Here is a 12,107-nt window from a genome sequence, read left to right on the forward strand (position 1 = left end):
ATAGTTAACAATCAATCATCAACTCTTGAAACTGCTGCTTTTACTTTTAGTTGTAGAATTAAGTGTTAAATATAAATTGATCATAAGTCCCTAGGAAACGATAACTCATTTCTTAAAGAATCTAAACTACTTGTGCAACCACGTACACTTGCGTGTATATTGGGGACCAACACTAACCTAGCAATATTGACAAACCACAACTAAATCGTCAGTTCCCTAGCTATAACATCAAAATTTGATCACACCCAAGACTCGTCCTAAAAAGGATAAGCAGCCGCTACAAATATAATTCAGTTTTTAAATTTGGAGTCGAATCCCACATAGAATTAACATTTACCTATAACTATTCAATATCACTAAGAAAGTGGATTTAAGTAATTATTTAGTTTTAAAGATTAAGATTCTTTCTTCTAACAAATTAACTAACAAATATTAAAGCAATAAAATTATCAACTAAAAAGAATGGGTTGACTTTAAAATTTAGTAGGCACAAATTTATGATTTTCCCAATTGTCGAATTCCATCTCGCTATGTTAGCTATAATATCTCCTAATTAATCTCTATTTATCATGAATCGTCTCTTAGTACAACTATCTCTCGACCAAGATATTTGTACTAAGAGAAGATTTCTTGATATTAATAAAGATTTATTCCGACCTTATGAAAAATGAAGGAGAACTTGTTGGTGCTGAAATATCATATCTTAGTGTAATTGGTGCATTAATGTATCTTGTCAATAATTCTAGATCAGATATAGCTTTCTCGATAGCAAAGTTTAGTTCTTCTCCAACACGAAGACACTGGAATTGAATTAAGCATATATTCATATACCTCTAAGGGACCATTGATATGAGATTGTTTTACTCAAATGAATCCAAGTCACACTTGATTGATTATGCAGATGCATGATATTTGTTTGATCCCCATAAAGGTCGATAGCAGACAAGCTATTTATTTACATGCAGTGGTACAACTATATCATGACGTTCAACAAAACAATATATGGTTGTCACTTCTTCAAAATATGCAGAGATAATAGCCATTCATGAAGCAAGTCGAGAATGTGTTGGTTAAGATCAACAGCTCAACACATTCAAGAAACGTGTGGCCTTTCTTTGAAGGAGATGTTCCAATAATATTGTATGAAGACAATGTTGCATGTATAGATTAACTAAAGGGAGGATACATTAAAGGAGACAGAACAAAGCACATTTCACCAAAATTCTTTTTCATGATCATCATAAGAGGGTGATATAGATGTTCAGCAAGTTAGCTCAAGTGATAATTTAACAAATATGTTTACTAAGTCATTGTCAACTTCAACCTTTGAGAAATTGAGATACAAAATTGGAATGTTTCGTCTTCAAGATATTAAATAATATTTTCATCAGGGGGAGTAAATATGAGTTTCACTCTTTTTCCCTTAACCAAGATTTTTGTCCCGCATGATTTTTCTTGGTAAGATTTTTAACGAGGCAGCAAAACAATGCATATTAAGAATAACTATGTACACTCTCTCTTCTTCTTCTAGAATTCATTTGTACATGGACATCAAGGGGGAGTGTTGAAAATAATGAAATGTGGATGTCCTTTTAGGATTTAGGCATGACTTTAAAGATTTCCTTCATGAGTTAGAAGGATTACAAATACACTCCTACCTTCTATATATATTATCTTATAACAATTACCAAATTTTTCGCCTTGCTTCACACAACTCCTCTCAAACTCTCTTTTCAAAAGATATTTATAGACTATTTATAAATATAAAAAAAAAAAGTCTCAAATAAAATAATAAAATCCAAAACAACTTTTAAAATATCTGGCCAAATAGTGCGATCGACCAAATTTCTAGTGACAAATTGATGGCCACTGGCTTGCTGCTATGTTCCCCACTTGTCTCCCTCCTCTTTTTTCTTTTCTTTTCTTCCGTTTAATTTATTTTTACTTTGAATTTTTTTATCTTCATATTATTTTATTTTGGCATCATGAAATATAAGTCAAATAAAGTAGAAGGGAAGAATTGGAAGTCGGATCCAAATTTCTTTGATCTTTTTAAGGCCTCATTTGTTTCCATTAAGATTAAAACATCTGAATCTGAATAAACATCTGACTATTAAGATGTGCATTAAGATTTAGATGTCTAGATCTGAATGCACATCTAAATATTAAAATGATGTCTCTAGATCTGAACATTGAATGAATAAAATTGTTTGTTTTCATTATTTGAATGTGCATATGAGATTAAACATCATAAATTATTATAAGAATTTCATTTCAACAAAAAAGTATTACTTTTTAACAAAAATAATATTTTAAATATTTATATTTGATTAAAATAAATTATGTTATATGCAAAAAAAATTATATATCGATATAAACATTATTGTAACGTGATTTCTTTTAAGAATTCAACTTAAAAATCTTTAATAAGAAAATATATCACGAAATTGCATAGGCATAATATAATATCAAAAAATTATGATAGATACTGGTCAAAAAATAATAAAGAAGGTTTCACATCATCAAAGCCTAACATATATTCTAACTAGTCAGAAAAATTAAAGAATTTCTAATTATTTTTTTTGGATAATCTTAATCCATTTCTCTAACTTGTGAACCCGTAGTGTCATCATGCTTTTTTGTAGTTGTCACTTTCACAAAATGTACTAACAATTGTACTGTATAATGGTTCTTCGCATCCAATTTCATATAATTTTTTCTTTGCATTCTTCAAAGCTAGTTGTACTATTTTTAATCAATAAATCCAAAGCAGTACTCATCTTCTCATCAATTTCTTCTTCAAAACTTTTCTTCAACCGAACTGAAGATTGGGATGAAGAATTATTAGGAGCTCCATCATTTTTGTCACCAACTAGATATAAGTATAACTTGGACTCCAATCATGAACTCTTGTTGCAATACAACCTAAAAAATTGTACACAAACTCGGAAGGGTAGAGGTGAAGTCTTCAATGTCTTTGGCCTAAACAAATTACATTTTCATAAGAGACCCCATATATGTATATATGGTAGTTGTTATTAATCATGACTACCATTTTTTACTCAAAAATCTTGAGTTCTTGACAAACATCAATACACCAAAAAATATTATTACAACAAGAGTTCTTGAAAAAAATCAATACAACCCAAAAAAATTGTTAATATAAGAAAATACTTGTATAGATTATGAGAACTTACCAATTCAAGAGGGAAAAAAATTAATGTTAGGTTGAGAAAAGAGAGGAAGAAAGTTTGTAGAGAGAGAGCAAGTCGCGCAATGAGAGGGAGAGGTGACGTCATTTTTTTTCACGCGTATTAAATAAGTCTAAATGTTGTTAAGACTCTCTCAGATCTGATTCGTTCAAATTCTTCAGATTCATTCTGAGGCTATTTTTAAAAAGAAACAAATTGACTTAATGGGTTGAATCTGAATTCTGAGAGCGCAAGTCACGCAATGATGCTTTTGAGATCCATTCTATGCAATAAGTCTTCTTCTTACATAGAAGAACACAATTGTTGCATAAGCATAAATTGATATAATTAATACTCAAAAGATAATTAAAAATATTATAATTAAAAAAAATTAAATATATATATTTTTGGTTTAATTTCAAATGGTAAGGATAAAAATATCAAAAAAGTATAATATGAAAATAAATATGATTTTTTTTTAAAAGTACATAGATAAAAATGACCGTAAGATATTTATCCAAATCATTAACCTAATTTGTGGTACAAAATTTATGGTGAGAAAATGACATAAATAGTCCCTTAACTATAGGAATAGGTCTAAAATAGTCCATTAACTATACACTTAACGGATTTTGTCCTTTAACTATTCAAAAACTTATCAACTTTGGTCTCTTAACTATACACTTACCGATTTTAGTCCCTTAACTATAAACATACCGATTTTAGTCCTTAAGTATTAAAAATTGTCACGCCCCGAGCCTACACCCTGGGAGGGGCTGGTACTCGAGAATCATTGTTGGCCCCAAGCAAACCCTTGGCCTGGCATACTTACTTAGTGGAAGACTTAAACATAAGAAACATAACTCATGCAATAACTTAAGAGATAATAACTTAGTCAAAATGGCAACTCAAGTCTTAAATGTATACAACTGAAATGAATAAAACTAAAGAACTATAACTATCCATCTATGAAGCCTCTAAAACAAAGAGGGATGTCGGGACAAGACCCCCGATCATCCTAACAACTGAAATACTAGAAAGCAATGTAAAAGGAGCCTTCCGAAAAAAGGAGGCTCACCAACAGACTCTGAGTGCTCAACTAGATCAACGAGGAGTTGGATGATGATCCTGGTTACCTGTGTCTGGATCATAGCAACGATGCAGGTCAAATGGCATCAGTACATTGAATGTACGAGTATGCAAGGGGAAAACTAAACATAACATAAGCTTGAAGGGAATCTGAAAGAAACATTTACCTTAGCTTTACTCAACTCATGAATAACTTAACTCAATATAAAGCAACAATACACATGCAATATATAGAAATCTTTTAAAACAGTAGAAAGCAACTTAGTTCGTTAAAGAAATGCAATAACAAACTCAATTGTAGTCGTATAATAAAGTAATATAGTTTCTGTGGGAGTTTCTCTAACCGATAAAACCACTATGAGCCTAAGTGGTGATAGAGTGTCTTTCCCATGCTGCCAGAACTTGCCTATACTTTGCCGTCATATAGAACGCATTAACTAAGTGGATCCACTAGTCTATGCTAAAAAAGCACTTAAGGAATCATCTAAAAAGTATGATCATTTATTACCCATGATGGCTACATGGTTTATGGAGAATTGAGTTATTATGGACTCGCATCCCCATATCGGTGCTCAATACTACTCCCAAAAATATACTTAGCTCATATGTTTTTAAAACAAAACTTCTTTCTTTGATTTGAGATAATTACTCAAAACTTAGCTTAAAAGTTCTTCTTGGAAATCGGTGTTTCCATTCTTGTTCAAATGTGAAAACATTTTTAAACACTTGGGAATACTTAGTTCCCTTATAATCTTGAAGAAATGAACTTCATTCTTTCCTTCTTACTTTTTACTCAACTTGAACTTTAAGTCTTAAAACAAAGTTAAAAGCACTTGCAAAAGACTTCTTGAAAGGACTCTAAGAACTTCATAGGCTTCGCTCTTAACTTTTCTTGAATTTGAATTTATGGATTCAAGGTTATGATTCATGTTTCTGGATGATTTCTAGATGTTTAGAAGTCATTTAGAGTAGTTAGAATCAATAGGAAGTGTTAGCACACTTTAGAAGAACTTAAACGAGCGAAACGATGAAAAATGGGTAGGGGCAGACAACCCGGGCACATCCCTAGCGCGCCGTGCCAGCCCCTAAGTTACTGGGGCTCGTTTCTGGCACACTGCTGGCGCGCCGCCCCAGCCTCTCTGGAGAAAATGGGGCGCTCCGCGCCATACCCTCCCCAGGTGCAAACTCACTAATTTTTCTTCTCGGTTTCTAACCTTAATTCGATTAAACCCAATTCATTTTCTCAATATCTTCTTAGATTCAGATTCCCAAAACATGTACACTAGAATCTAACTCGAACCAACTCTTAACATCTCTAAAACATCTCAAGAAAATCCATCAATCCCATATAAGTTCAAGAAGGAAAACACTTCAAGAACACAACTCAAAAACATCAAATTCTCAATCTTTTAGGACGAAAATCATGTTGAATTAAACATGCTTGGCACATGGGTGAATGAACCCAAGGCTATGTGAACTCACATACCTCATAGGATTTAATCCTTGGCGAAATCCATGACCAAACTCGAACGTTCTTGACGAATCTTTCCTTTTCTCCTTCTTTCTCCAAGCCCTAGCTTAAATTTTCAATTTTCTAAACTGACCAAATTCTAATTTGACCCCAATTAAACTCCTAAAAAAAATTAAAATAATTGGGTAAGGAAAAGACTAACATACCCTTCCAAAATCCGGTTTTAGACTTTCCTTATTTGAACAGCCCAACTTCAAATGGTCATATCTCACTCATACGAACTCGAAAATGCGCAAACTCGGCGGCGTTGGAAAGATTATTCCAAGATCTTTCCTACTATATCTGGAAAAACACCTAACTCATCCTGAGCTAGGATTTTTATGGTCATTTGAAGTTGACCAAAAATCCAACTTAACATACTTAACAAATTTTCCAGATTTTTATATTCTTTCCAAAAATGACTATTTCCAATTTTTAACTTCTTTCTAGTTATGGGGTGTTACAAAAACTTATCAGGTTTGGTCTTTGTCCATTTTTTTAATACAAATTGCTTAGGTTAATATTAACAGAAATCTTCGTAAAATTAAATCTTTAACCCATTTTTTAAGTTGTTTCTCTGTCCTCGCCCTTATTTTCTTCGAACTACTCTTATGAAAAGAACAATAATGTCAACAATTCAAAATAAAATTAATGATGAAAGAAGATATAAGTCTAATTTTATTCAATGGAGAATAAACTTAAGCATATAATTGTTGTTAATGACTTGAATCCGCACTTGAATATGCCAATCAGTGCGGATTTTATTTAATTTACATAAATTTCTTGACGTAAAATAAAATGAATAGAATAATAAAATTGATCTATTTTTTTAAAAAAATTAAGAAAATTGCAAATCTACCATTTTATTAATTTCAATTTCTGAAAAATTAAACAAATTTCGTTCAATGAAGTCGTTGGAGGACAAACTTTGGATTTAACGGGTAATAATATTTTTCATTTTATAATAAAGTTTAGCATATTCAAGCCATTAGTAGCAATAATATGCTTTATTTTATCCTTTGTTAAATAAAATTATGCCTTCTATTTTCTTTCCTCGTGAAGTTTATTTTAAATCGTTGAGGTTAAGATTCTTCGCATAAGGTTAATTTGAAGAAAAAATAGCGGAGAGAGAGAAACAACAGAAAAAATTGCTAAAGGATTTAATTTCTCGAGGCATGAATTTCGTTAATATAAGCCTAAGCTATTTGTATTTAAAAATGGACAAAGACCAAACCTGATAAGTTTTTGAATACTTAAAGGACTAAAATCGATAAGTTTATAGTTAAGGAACTAAAACCGGTAAGTTTATAGTTAAGGGACTAAAGCTGATAAATTTTTGAAAAGTTAAAGAACTAAATCCGTTAAGTTATAATTAAGGGACCATTTTAGACCTACTCATATAGCCAATGGACTATTTATGTCATTTTCTCAATTTATGGCACACCTGACTTGACAGCATCCATCCATATTCTAAAGGTTCCTAATTTCCTGTTAAATAATAGGTAGCAGAAGAGTCATGGCACACCAATCTTGACAAACTACATAAACCTATATGTTCAGTTATTTCTGTTTTATTTTTTATATATAGTATTCCTCTGTTTAATAATAGTTATCCATTATATTAAAAATAGTTGTCTAACAATATTTGTCCAGTTTAAAAAATTAAGAGATAATTTACCTTTTGTGTCTATTTTACCCTTGCTATTAAATGAAGTACTATTTATCACATTTCTCAAAGCATTAAATTTAATAAAGTCAAAGAATAAAATAGTAATATTATCCCCTATTATTTATTATTTTTTAAAAGGTGTGTCAAGTCAATAGTGGACAACTATTATTGGACAGAGGGAATATAAAAATGTCATTTAATTTGGTTTAAGTTATCATCTTTACTTTCTAATTTTGGGTGTGCATAAGTAGATACTTAAACTTGTATAAAATTGAACAAGTAGATTTATGCATTATATGTGGCATAGTACATATATGACGTCACATTGGACACAAAATAGTCATGTAGGACATCACATAGAACGAATATGTCTATTTGTTCAATTTTATACAAATTTAAGTGTCTACTTATGCATATCCAAAGTTAAAGAGCATAAATGTCATTTGATATTATGCCTTTAGTTTTCAAGTTGAGCCATAATATCCCGAAGATAAAACTAACACTAGTAAAAATAAATATTTTTCTCACTGCAAATCAGTAGAAAATTTGAACTATAGAACATGATTTTTGTACTCATTTTTCATAATCAGCTCACTAGAAAAATGTATTGGTAAACAAATTTTCATTGAAATATGGAAAATTTGATGTAATTCTTCTCATATGATCAGTCCTTATTTTTTTTCTTTCTCACCAATTCAACCAAATGGGAATAGCCACGGAACATTTTTCAATAGGAAATTGTGACTTTAAAGTAGTAGTGTAAGTTTATGTTGTTCACAAACATACCATGTAAAAGAGAAATAAGTTATTACCTCCTCTGTCCTAATTTACATGGCACAAAATTTGAATTTCGAGAAATAAATTTCTTAATTTGGATCGTGAATTCTAACATAGAATCTATAAGGTTCTTCAAACAAAATATACACATTTTGAAAGACTACGTAATTAAGAAATATGGATGAGTCGCAATAACTAACAACGGGTCAAAATATATAAAAGACAAAAACAAACTTGTTTGATTATTGAAATTCAAAAGACGCTACATAAATTGAGACACACAAAAAAGTGTATAATAGCAATTACGTATTAGATAAACATGTAGTAACTAACCATTAAAAGAGATCAAAAGGAGTAGCAATCAAACAAAGATCATTCTTTCTACAGGCAGCTACTCCTTCTGCTTCAGTCATATCAAAATCATCAACACTAACTCCATCAAGAAGTTTCCAATCGAAGTGATACAACAACTTAGCTAAAGAATGCCCTACAGTAGCTAAACCGGATAACTTTCCTGGACACATTCTTCTTACTGCACCAAACGGAATAAACTCAAAGTTATTTCCTCTAAAGTCATAGAACTATTCTCAAATCTCTCAGGTATAAAGCTTTCTAGATCATTATGCCAATATCTAGAATCTCTTCCAATTGCCCACGCATTCACTATAACTTTAGTTTTGATAGGTATATTGTATCCATCAATTTGTGTTTCTTCTCTACATTCCCTTGGGATTAATAGAGGAGCCGGGGGGTGTAACCTTAGTGTTTCTTTAATCACTAATTTCAAATACTTCAACTCCTCTGTATCGATATCTTCAAATGTCTTCTTTCCTTTTAAGGTTTCTCTAACTTCAAGTTGTGCTTTCGCCATAACAACTGGATTTTTTATCATTTCTGAGAATGCCCAAATAATTGTTGTCGATGATGTTTCAGCTCTTGCCATGACCATTTCCTACACGTAGAAAAATATCAAATATATTTCGAATTTTTCCTAATTCAAACTTGAAAACTCTAGCTAGCATAATAAATCAAATTCAAAAGTTATAGGTACTAAAACTTACAAAAATAACTGCTTTGATATTTTGATTTGTGATTGGCATTCCAAATTCCCCACTCTCCATGACTCGTAGTAAAACATCAATCAAGTTTCAGCTCCAGACTCACCATTACCTTTGTTACCATTTGCTCTATTTTCGCGATGTTCATTAATGAGCTTCTCTAAAATCACATCAACCTTTTCATGAGCCTTCAACAACCTAGACTTCATCCCACTGATCCCGTGAAGCCATTTATGTGAAGGAAACAAGTCAGTTAAGTTGAATCCTGAAGACAACGAAACAGCCTCTTTCACCAACATTATCAACTTATCTTGATCATGAACAACTTTCCCAAAAGCCGATCTACAAGTTACAGAACCTGTAAACCAAAAAATTTTATTCGATAGGTTTACCATCTACTCATCAGGCGTAGAATTGATGATAGATGAGACGAGACTTGACATCTCTTCTTGTTGAATTGAGTTAAATGATTTGACCATCTTTGCACTAAGAAAATCCAGGACACATATTTTGCGCATATTTCTCCAGTAATCACCATATGGACGTAATGCTATGTCCGAATAATTGTAAAAAATAATACTTCCAGTCATACTTTGAGGCCTAGTTGCAAAACAAACATCTTGAGTTTTCATGATTTCTTTTGCCATTTCAGGTGAAGATACAACAATCGCAGAAATTTCTCCTAGTTGTAAGTGTGTTAATGGCCCGTATTTTTGTGATAAGGCTCGGAGAGTGTGATGTGGCAGGCCTCCGTGACTCGCTAATTGGTGCAAGTTCCCAATAATAGGTAGCTTCCATGGGCTAGGAGGCAATATTTTGGTTAAGGTTATTGATTTTTTCCATATTTGAAAAAGATGGAATATTAAGTAAAGAAATAGCAAGAGTGAAATAAAGAGGGTGGAGTAATTCGAAACAACGGACATCCTAAACCTTGAGCAATTGCGATGGAGACTTAGCAGTAGCCATGTCTGCGAACATCTCTCCCCTGCCTTTGGTTGTGGGAGAGACCAACCCTAATCTTAATCAACAAACATCCTTTGCTATTCGATTAACCACAAATCAAGATGTCAAAAATTTGACAAAAAATCAGTTGAAACAGATTCAATATGTACATGAAGGGCCTACAATTCAATTCACAAAGGGAGAACGACAGGTTTTCACCAAGGAAGAAGGATTACATCAAGTTGTAATTATTAAGTTCTCATCCGATACACTAGAAGTGAAGGATTTGCGAACATTTTTACCTAAACACCTGGGCATCAAAGGAAACTATTTCGTTGGTTTACTTGCTCGTAGACATATTCTAATAAGGATAGACCAATATGAAGATTATGTGGTTGCTCTATCAAAATCGGTAAGCTTTTTACCTTTTCGTGGAGAGCAACATCTTTATAGGGTATTTCCTTGGACAATAGATTTCAATTCTAGAGAAGAAACTTCAATGGCCGCGGTGTGGATTTCTTTGCCTCGATTATCACCAGATTTATTTGCCAAGAGATCCTTGTTGTCGATGGCACCAGCGGTTGGAAGGCCAATAGCTATTGACAAGACAACACCAGACAAGACAAGGCCTAGCACTGCTAGGGTGAAGGTGATACTTGATCTTATGGACAAGCTGCATAAGAGGATGCGTCTCCAGTATTTGGACAAGCAGACCAGTAAGATTCAAGAGGTTTTTCAGGAATTTGTTTATGATAATTTACATTTATATTGTAACCATTGTAAGCATCAAGGTCATGATGAAAACAGTTGTCGATTGATTTTGAAAAAGAATCAAGATAAAAATCACAAAGATAGTGGAATGGTTGGAGATGAACAATTCAATGGTGAGAAATTTCAAGGTGATTTGAGACAAATTTTAAATGAGAAGAGGGGACTAGCAAACATAGATCAAAGTATTGATGATAATACTCGAGTTGCAAATGCAAATAATAATGAAATAGCAATTGTGGAAGCCATTAAAAATAATAGAGATCGAGTAGTTGATACTTGTGTTCAAGATGATACTTTGGTTTTGAGTGCAAAGGATGATGTTACTAGTGATTAGATGGTTCCCGTGATTAATTTGGAGTCTGATCTAGCTTCGAATCCTAAACTACCTACTACTGGTGTTTTATCTAGGAAAGATCCTAGTTTGGCTACGATTCAAGATTATGGTCAGGCCAATAAGGTTCAGCAGTGTGAAGAGAATTTGGATCAAATTTTTGAATCTGGTGGTACATGCGATCATGACTTCACTTTGAAGGACAATGATAAGGGAAGCAGAACTGAAGTGCCAAGCAAAACATTTTCTCTAGCCAAACTACAACAACTAGATTGCACTAACCCACCACGCAAGGAGCAAATGATAAATTGTGAAGATAAAGTATCAAGGAAGAGTGTGTGCCCTAACACCTTTGATGCCCTAATAATCAATTCTGATCAAGAGCTCCATGCTTTGTCCACTCCAATTCTTCAAATTTCTAATCAAGAAACACTACTAAAAAAATGCTAAAAAATGACGGACAAAAAAGCGACAGACAATGTCGCTCCAAAAAAGGACGCCATTTGCCACACTGTCCGTCGCTTTTTAATAAAAATAATTATTTTTAAAATTATTTTACAAAAAGTGACGGACGGCATCTCTTAGTCCGTTGCTTTTTTCACGGATTTTTGCGCTAAATAAATATATAATTAATTATTATTTATTTAATATATAAAGAGGCGCCGTCCGTCACTTTTTATTAAAATTAATTATTTATAAATTAAAAAAACCACGTTGTCCGTCGTTTTTAATTTATTTTATTTTATTAATTAGTTTTTAAAAAAAGCGA

General features: G+C 32.2%; 1 protein-coding gene and 1 pseudogene across 1 annotated transcript in view; both read right to left on the reverse strand.

Moving 5' to 3' along the window:
- Window positions 1-12,107, reverse strand: part of LOC125834153 (magnesium dechelatase SGRL, chloroplastic-like) — a 390,391-nt gene that overhangs the window by 360,055 nt on the left and 18,229 nt on the right. The gene's annotated exons all lie outside the window — the stretch shown is intronic.
- Window positions 8,572-10,217, reverse strand: LOC125833813 (premnaspirodiene oxygenase-like; annotated as a pseudogene).

Source organism: Solanum verrucosum, unplaced genomic scaffold (assembly GCF_900185275.1).
Source record: "Solanum verrucosum unplaced genomic scaffold, falcon-dt-bn FXZP01000108.1, whole genome shotgun sequence".
In the NCBI taxonomy this organism is placed as follows: Eukaryota; Viridiplantae; Streptophyta; class Magnoliopsida; order Solanales; family Solanaceae; genus Solanum; species Solanum verrucosum.